Genomic DNA, 9,687 nt, shown 5'->3' with positions numbered 1-9,687 from the left:
CTCTAGACCAGTAGTCTCCAAAATGGGGTATATGCACCCCAGGAGGTGAGCAAGACAATTTATTGGGATGTGTGAAGAAAATATTTTTTGTACTGTTAATAAGTAAATGAAAATAAATATTTTAAAAGTAGTGCATATTTCATCTTTATATCATTTTTTGTATGTTTGTAATGTACATAATATATAAGTACAGTAGTACATGCATATAATTTATAAATAAATATAAATACTTTGTCAATGTGTGTTCAAAAGTTTTTACTGATAGAGGTACACAATACAGTGTGTACCTCTGTCCAATCTTCTAGACCATCTGGAATGGGTTTGGCTGCCTGTGTTTAGGCAGTATAATCATTCCACTGATTATAACTGGAAATTAAACATCTAGCTCACACATAGGCATCTGAATGTAGGTGTTTGAACTCTGGAGATTACTAAATTCTATGGATTGTAAATGGGCTGGCTTTTGCTTGTTTTTTTTCAAGAAATTCTGTTATATTTCTACAGAAACCTTGTAGTTTTGTCCCTGCTAAGTTATGTAAAAAATTTCAGGAATGGTTTGTAAATAAGGCATAATTGGAATGAAAGCTATATTCCTCAATTCAATACTTTTGTAGTTTGATATTAAATCCTTATTTCAAATCCAGCAAATAAAATCCAGCTATATATTCCTTCCTACAAAATAAAGAAAGAAATGAACAGAAGCAATGCTACTGCTCCCCAAGACTATATAAGGCCAAGGATGCCTTATTTTTGATCCATTTATCTTTCTGCTCTTTGATCATCTCTCTGGATCATAGCAGGGGTTGAGAGCTTATTTGCAGAGATTTAGTTTGTAGGAATAGCAAAAAGGAAAGCATTATTTTGTGCCCTCTGACTTATGCAAATCCTTGTCTCACAGTAGACAGGATGCATGCCCCAAAGTTTGTCAATAAAATGAAAGGAGAGAGATATAAATTCTTATAGGTCACACTTCTGTATTTATCAGCAAAGCAGATATTCATTCTTATTCACAACAAATCCACCATACGAAAGAGAAAAAAAAAAAAATCTTCTGAACTTTTATGACAATTCAAAAAGATCCATAATCCACATAGCAAACACAAACTGAATTATCGTTTCTCAGGTTAGTATTTACTGGCCAGGTCCACAAAAATTGAAAGAAGATGTTTTCTACAAGTAAAACCCCAAAATATGACTTTAATTTGCTCACAGGTTATAAATACATATATATTACTTTAAAATACTTTATTACTTTAATTTGCTCACATTATATATATATATACACACACACATATACGTATATATAACCTATGAGCATACACACACACACACACAGATATATATATAAAACTTGAGAGCAAATTGAAGCAAAATTTATATTTATGTATAGATGTATATATATGAAAGAAAATTAAGCTTTTAAAGTTATTTAATAATGTCTAAAGTCTCAGATCTTGAAATCTGTGTCCAGCACAGTAACAGAAATCATTAGTGTCCCAAAAGCAGCACTCAGGCTTTGCTCTTACAATTATATGAACCAACAAAGGGTTATTGGAGAAAAAAAAATCAGTAGGGGATGTTATTGCAGATAAATATGAAGAAGACTTGTTTCATCTTCCTTCCAGGGATGTGACAGGGTGTGCTAACTACCTTGTGCATGGAGTAAACACTCCTGATGTACCCAAAAGACATTTAGGACAAAATAAGATTTTTTTTTTTAAGATTTTTTTTTCTTCCCCTTGAAATGACAGGATGATCCCTGTAATAAGGGGCTGTTTAGACCAAGCTATAACATCTCATCACTTTTTCACATGACCAGATGGCAGAATACAAGTAGCTCCAGGTCAACACAGTCTGGGCAGAGGCTTTTCATCCTTTATTCATTTTTGGTCTGTGGTGAACTTTATGATCCACTTCTAGGTCATGCCAGGTATCTGAACTATTTTTAATAAAGCCGTAAAAAAGATTTTCAATATATGTTGATGTGTTTGTGCTTTTCCTACACTAGGTAGCGTGTCCTTTTGCCACTCATCTGCCAGATCTGACACCATGATGTGCTTAAGACTGAAGATGACTGAGTTGTTTTTTTGTGGGTTTTTGATGGGAGAGTTGTTTTTTGTTGTTGTTGCTTTTTTTTTTATTATTATTTGTTTGTTTGGCTTGTTTTTTTTTAATGAATATATATTTCAGTTAAGGTCTGAATATTTTATCTTTAATAAAAAAGATGGCTTGCCTATTTCACCTTTCTCAGAAAACCAAAACAAAAAAACTTTTGTGGTTATTTCTGGAAATGTTTGATTTAAACATTTATTCTACAACAACTGAATTTTGTTACATTTCCACAAAATGACATTTTAAAAAATAAAAGATTATGATATTGATTTTTATTTACAAGATAGTTGAAAGTTGCTCAAGTACTTCGATATTTTCTTTCTGAGCCAAGTGAGGTAAATTGAAATTAAAAATCTTCAGAAATATTAATTAAAAAATATTTGGAGGAGAGGGGGGTTTCTTGTGTTCAAACCACCTCTAATTACCAGTCTGTTGCCATGTAAAACACAGAGAGCAGAATTGCAAGGCCTCTGTGGGTTACTTAGAATAAGTTTGAAATAAGACTGTCACAATAAACAGATGCTGTTGCACATCAAAGCTTAGAGCAAACCAAATGATTTTCTATACCATTTCACCAGATAATAGTTTTGACTCAAAAAGCCTGCATGAAATTGGCTTCACTTCTACTTATCCATAACCAGTTATTTGAATAAAAAGACCAGTTTTACCAGTTAAATATCCCTCTAGTGTGATGGCATAGAGAAGGGGACCCAGCTTTCACCAGCTTCAGTAAACATGTTAATTATGGCTCTAATACCCAACTGATCCCTTCCCCTGTTTCAGGAAAGTTATAGAAAATAAACCAGCTCTCTGTTCCTGTGGTCTCCAAAGTGGGATTCAGGTGCCCCAGGTGGTGTGCAAGGCAAACGATTGGGGTATAGGGAGAAGATTTTAGAACTTCAGCAGTACTTGTCCATATTATAAATAAGTATACATCTACTGGGGATGTGTGCTCAGAAATTTTTTACTGATGGATTCTGTGATTAAAAACTTTTGGAAGCCATGGCTCTATTCTGTTCTATAGACTTTTAAAGTAAACTCTAAGGGATACATATATTTCCACACTCAATGAAGAGTGAAGTTCCTACCTTGATATTGAATGTACCTTGCTTTATGCCCATGTGTACATGTGAATGTGTGCATGTATGTGCTCATGTTAGTGGGGAATACTGCTTATGGTAACATGTGCATTAGTCTGTGGAAAGAGCTGGTGCTTTGCACACTTTCATGGTGGTGATTAGTTATATAGAAGTGAAGAACTCACAATTTCTGTGGGGAACTGTGGTGATAAAAATGTAGCTCTATTTTGGTATTTGAGGCCTAGTATCAGTGATTAGGGGGAAAAGGCAAATGCTTTGTGGATCAAGCATTTAGGACCTTAATCCCTCACAGTATTTCAAACTGAAGCATGATGTTGAAATATATATTTAAAATTTGAACAGAACATGTTGTTTAACCTGTAACGAACTTATCTCACTAAAATATTAATTTCACTGATGAAATTTTTTTTCCTCTCCATTTCTTCATGTTATCTCCCAGGCAATTAATTCCAATGTGTAAAGTTCTCAATACCTTCCCTGCACACCAACAAAGGGGCTGAAATACCAGAGAAGATTCTTAAATGTCACAGGCTTTGACTAGGACCATTTTATTGATCACAGACTCTAGGAAATGCAAGTCCCACAAATATCCACCCATGTCCATCACAGGTCATAGCAGAGGAGGATAGACAAGGTCATAGGTAAAGGTAAACCTCTTCTAGTGGAACTGAAAAGTACCAAGAGGAAAAGATAGGGTTACCAAAAAGCTGCATGACTTTGAATAAATTTCTACTCAGAAGTCAAAGGGCAGGTGCTTTTAAACCCAGACACATGAATTTGAATATTGATTCAGCTTAAATAAGAACAACAGCTGATTAAATTAATTTCAATCCTTGCATTTTTTGGATTTGCTATTACTGAAACAGAAAAGAAGTGCTGATAAGAAAGGTCTGCTATGTGCTAATTATGTCCTTACTAAAGATTTTCAAGGAAGTTTTCTGGAATTGTCCAGCTGACTTTGCAGATCTTAGTGTATGGAGATGACTTCTGAAGGGCCATGCATATTTTTGGCCCAATATCCAATGAAGTCAAGGTGCTAAACATATTGAGTGTTTACCCATTATAAGCTAAAGTTGCCCTGAAAGCAGATTTCAAACTGGTATATAGAACAGAAGGCAAGATTAAAAACTAAAACCAATCTGCTTTAAAATTATAATTAATGTAGAGAGACTAAAGAGCCTCCATAATTTCTGTTGCCTTGAACAGCTTTCCTGATTCCACAGTTCCTGTAAGGAAAAGGAATTAAGTGAATTGACAATAAAAAAGGCTTTTATTTTTCAAGACTGTATCTTCTTTACAGGTATTAAAGCACAAGCAAAACTTTTTAGTATTTATTGAACTGTGATTAAAAGTTGACAGAAAATTGACTTATTCTTATGGAAAATACTGACTTTTATTAGAGAAAGGAAACAAATATATTCACCAAAAAGAAAATGTTTTACTTTTATAATATGGCCATGAGTATCTCGTGCTTTTCTTCTCTTTCACCACTGATTTGATATAAATTTTTAAACTCCTCAGAGTTAGGAAGGTACTGCATTTAACAGACCTCTTCAAAGTACCGTATCATTTGGCTGGAGGACATACCAAATGCAGTATATGAGGATCATGTAGCTCCTGAAGTTTAACTGTGTGTAGCCACAGAGTATAATTTCTGAGTGAAATATTTCTCAGGGGTGGCAAAGTATACTCCATCTTCCCATAGTGCAAATCAGTCTGAATATCTCCAGAACTTTTCCAGGTCCACATTTCTGTGATTTTATTTTTCTGGAGTTTTTCAGCAAAGCACAAACATCTTAACCTTTAAAAAATACCCCTACAATTTTTTGAAAAAAAAATCATGGGGAAGAAAGGAGGACTACTCCTTTTATAAAAACAAAACAAAACAAAACAAAACCCCGCAAAAACAAACAAACAAACAAACAAAAAACAAACAAACAAACAAACAAACAAACAAACAAACAAACAAACAAAAAACACACACAAAACTTTATTTTCCAATGATGAATCTTTTCATTAAAAAATAAAATTATTTGTCTAGGACTAATCCCATTCCCAATGGCAGAAGACATTGGTGGAACATACAGATCAGATGATACAAAAAAATTCAAAGAGGACAGAAAAATCTAGCAGATGGCAGCAAAAAGATCAGACAGCAATTTTCTGACACCATAGTACAGTACTGGAGAATTCATGAGCAGCCTTCCTGCAAGAGTCTTGTAAATCTCTTCAGCTCTGGTTTTACGTTTTGTATGGTTTCCTAGCAGTCCTTAAATAATACACTAATGACAATTTATCAATTGTTAAAATGCATATATGTATACATATAATTACACATGTACACACATATTTTATAGATTTATGTATATATATTATGTAGATAAAATTTAATGTGTCTATCTATCTATCTATCTATCTATCTATCTATCTATCTATCTATCTATCTATCTATCTATCTATCTATCTATCTATGAAGTCTTATGTGATCTACTGTGAGAAACTAGAGGTATTCCAGAGGTCAGAAGTTTTTCTTTGTAGAGAATAGTTGGCTCATCTTTTATTGAATGTGTAAAATCTATTTTGCTTTATGGGTAATGGTTCTAATCCTTGTCTTCCACATTACTGTTATTCACCCTATTTCCCCAGACACATTTAGTTAAATGGCTATCAACAGCAGACGATTAACGTGAGAGGACAAGGGGATGAGTTAAAACATAAATCAGACAATAATGCTGTCTTCAGCAGAGAAGAGAGTATCGACCAGCATGACAGCTTCTGCAAACTAATTATCAAAGCAACATTCCAATGTAATTGTGAATATCTTTTTTCCCCTTTGCTACTTTAGTTAATGGCCATATATTAAAAGAACACAGAAAGGACAAAAATAATAATAGTAATAATCTTGAGCATGAAAGCAACCCAAACAATAACTCTATTTCACTGTCAACGTCTCTCCTTGTTTATAGCTCCCATCTTCCATGAGCAAGCGGTGCAAGAAACTGCAATTGCTTCCACAACCATTTAATTCCCCTATGTTTTCCTCCTGTCTACATTCTCCACATTTTTATTTTTATTTTACTTTCTTTTGTCTAGTTTCTGAGGAACTGTGGTTTATGCAATGACAATACATTTCTGGTTGTCCCTCCTTCCTTCAGATTAAAAAAATTTTAATGTGCTGCCTAATTGCAACAAAATAGCTCAAAGTAGGAAGAGGAATAGAGAAGGGGATTAAGTACGTACATCTACATGTGTTTCAAGAGAAGAAATAGCAAAACAAGAGAGAACATGCTAGCGCTCTCCACCACAGGAAAAATAGCAAGCTCAAATTCTGATAGATGACAGAAAAATTTTATATAGTATAATAATGTCTGGTTTCATTAGTGCCTCCTCACTAGTTTTTCCCAACAGTAATAATACTCCCTCAGTTCAGAGATAAGTGGATCAATGCCTGCCTGTCCTTGTTAGCCTGCTATATAGATGAGAACTAACTGGCATGTAATATATGCCTACAGATGTGGATATTCAGCTCAGATGAGGTTGTTCCAGAATAGAGTTTTAATTCAGAAATAGTACTGGAGGATCCTTGGTCATGGCCCCCAGGCCTAAAACATAGGAGACCTTGTCACATCTGAAACACAACATTAAAGCTGTGAGGAGAGCAGTAAACATAGATATCTCAGTGTACGTCAGAACACTTACTCTTGACATCTGCATTGTATATTAGAGACTTTGTAGAAGCCCTGAATATATTTATTTATTGTTTGAATATATAGGTAAAGCAGTAATTATTTTTCATGGACTTTAAACTTGGATCAATGCAGGAACTTTAAAATACAGAATTATGTAAATAAAAAGCTTCAGCATGTGTTTCTTAATGACTGATGGACACAAGACCTGAATTTGAAATGGAGGTTTGATGTTGGGGAGGATTTACACATACTCTGTTGAGATCAACAGGCCCATGAACAACTTTCACAAGCACTTCAGTTAACAAACAACAGAAGCACACACACAGTTTGGCTGAGTACTGGGTTTCAGTTCAGACATGGGATTTTCTTGGGATCTATAATATTGAATGGGATTATCAACAAAGAACACCGAAGATATATCATATTTAATGTCACTGGGCCCCTGAGAATCTTAAAATTCAGAGCTATCTAAACCTGAAATCATTATTCATGTGAGTAGCTATTACTCTGAATAATATCAAATGGGAATACTTGTCTTCAGAGTGAATATACCCACCTCCTAAGCAAAATACATAATTAGAATTGGTTCTGGTAAATATAGCTACTCTAGCAAGAATTCTGATGGCTTAAGTTAGACAAATTCAATCCTCATGTGAGTGTATATCAGCAGTTCCATTGTCATGCTATCCCTGAATCTGCCTTTAAGCAGACATTTTCTTTTTTTCAAAATAAAATGTTGCAAGTAGTAGTTAGCACAGAGATGAAAAAGTATCTAGATTTGTTCTCAAAATTTGGGTCACTTTATATTCTCAAGTCATAGTTCTAATGTTCATTAATTGACAGCTGACACAGTTCAAAGATATAAAAATCATTGAATGATTTGAAAGGGACTTTAAAAATAATTTAGTTCCAACACCCTGCCAAGGGCAGAGACACTTTCCACTATACCAGGTTGTTCAAAGTCCCATCCAACCTGGCCTTGAACACTTACAGGGAGGATCCACACCTTCTCTGGGCACCCTGTGCCAGTGTCTTGCCACCCACACAGGGAAGAATTTCTTCCTTATATCTAATCTACAGCTACCTTATTTTAGTTTAAAACTGTTACCCCTTGTCCCCTCCCTGCACCCCCTGATAGAGTCATCCCCATCTTCCCTGCAGCCTCCTTTAAGCACTCGAAGGCCACTATAAGGTCTCCCCTGAGCCTTCTCTTCTCCAGGCTGAACAGCACCAACTCTCTCAGCCTGGACTTGCAGGGGAGCTGCTCCAGCCCCCTGATCATATTCATGGCCTCCCCTGGACCTGCTCCAACAGGTCTGTGCCTTTTTTATTTTGGTGGCCCCAGAGCTGGACACAGCACTGCAAGCGAGGTCTCACCAGAGTGGAGCAGAGGGGGAGAATCCCCTCCCTTGACCTCCTGGCCACACTTCCTCTACATGACATTCAAGAATGGCTGAACACATGTAGCATCAGAGTGCAAATGGTCCTGTATTTTGATGCTTTTTTTTATGAGGAACACTGTTTTTATGACATGGACAAAAACTTTTCCTTTCAAGCAAGCTAAAAATCTCTGCTAAAAATATAATGGTCAGCTCATCAATTAGTGTAAACTAATGTAACTCCACAGGTATAAACAGAACTTAGCCGGTTTATACCAGTTGAAAATCTTTTCCCTAAGATTAAATACATTCAATTATTATGTAGAACAGAGAAAATAACTTAATCTCCTTTTAAATATATTTATTAGAGTTTTTTAATCACACTCCAGATTTAGCAACAGGAGAGTCACAGCTGAATATAACATCTCCTTCCAAATTACAAGCTATAATGGTGTATTAATTTTATCAGAATTTGAATTTCTGCCCTAAAAAACACCCATTCCACAGAAAAATAAAATGCTGCCCCTTGCTGATTCACTGAACAGATGCATTAGAGACAGCAAAAATTAAAACATTTATATCATCTTTGTGTTAAGATTTTCCCCAAATTACCAGTTCTTGGGATGGGATTCCTTCTCAGATGCAGGACTAGGTGCTTACTTTTCTTGAACTTGAGGAGATTTCCATGGGCCCAGTTCTCCAGCCTGTCAAGGAGTCTCTGGATGACATAAAAGCTCTGTGGTATATCAGCTACTCTTTCCAGTTTTGCATTTTCTGCAAACTTGCTGATGGTGCAGTTCGTCCCATCACCCAGGTCATTAATGAAGATGTTAAACAGTTTGACCTCAGCATCAAACCTTAGTGTACACTAGTAGTGACTGGCCTCCTGATGGAGTTTGTTCCACTGATCACAACCTTCCAATCCCAGCACACCAGCCAGTTCTCAATCCACATCAGTATCCATTTCTCTAGTCCATATTGCACAAGTTTGTTTATGAGGATATTATGGAATTCAGTGTCAAAGGCTTGCGAAAGTCAATATAGAGAGTATCTACAACTCTCACCCTATCCATTGAGCTAAGCATTTTATCATAAAAGGCTATCAGGCTGGTCAGACATAATTTCCCTTTTGTAAATCCATGCTGAATACTCCTAATCACCTTGCCTTCATATGTCTGGAAATGGTTTCCAGAATTATTTGCACCATCACCTTCTCAAGGACTGAGATGAAGCTGACCTGCCTCTAGTCCTCTGAATAGTCCTTCCTGAAGACTGGTGACATTTCCTTTCTTCCAGTCATCAGGAACCTCTCTGATCACCATGACTTTTCAAAGATAATTCAGAATGGCCTCACAAAGAACCCTGACCAAGCAACCTGTAGCAGACACCCACAACATAAACTATGTT

The sequence above is a fragment of the Tyto alba genome, unplaced genomic scaffold, assembly GCF_018691265.1.
Source record: "Tyto alba isolate M040663 unplaced genomic scaffold, T.alba_DEE_v4.0 Super-Scaffold_42, whole genome shotgun sequence".
NCBI lineage: Eukaryota > Metazoa > Chordata > Aves > Strigiformes > Tytonidae > Tyto > Tyto alba.
The sequence above is the reverse complement of the archived record's forward strand: the minus strand, read 5'-3'. Positions refer to the sequence as shown.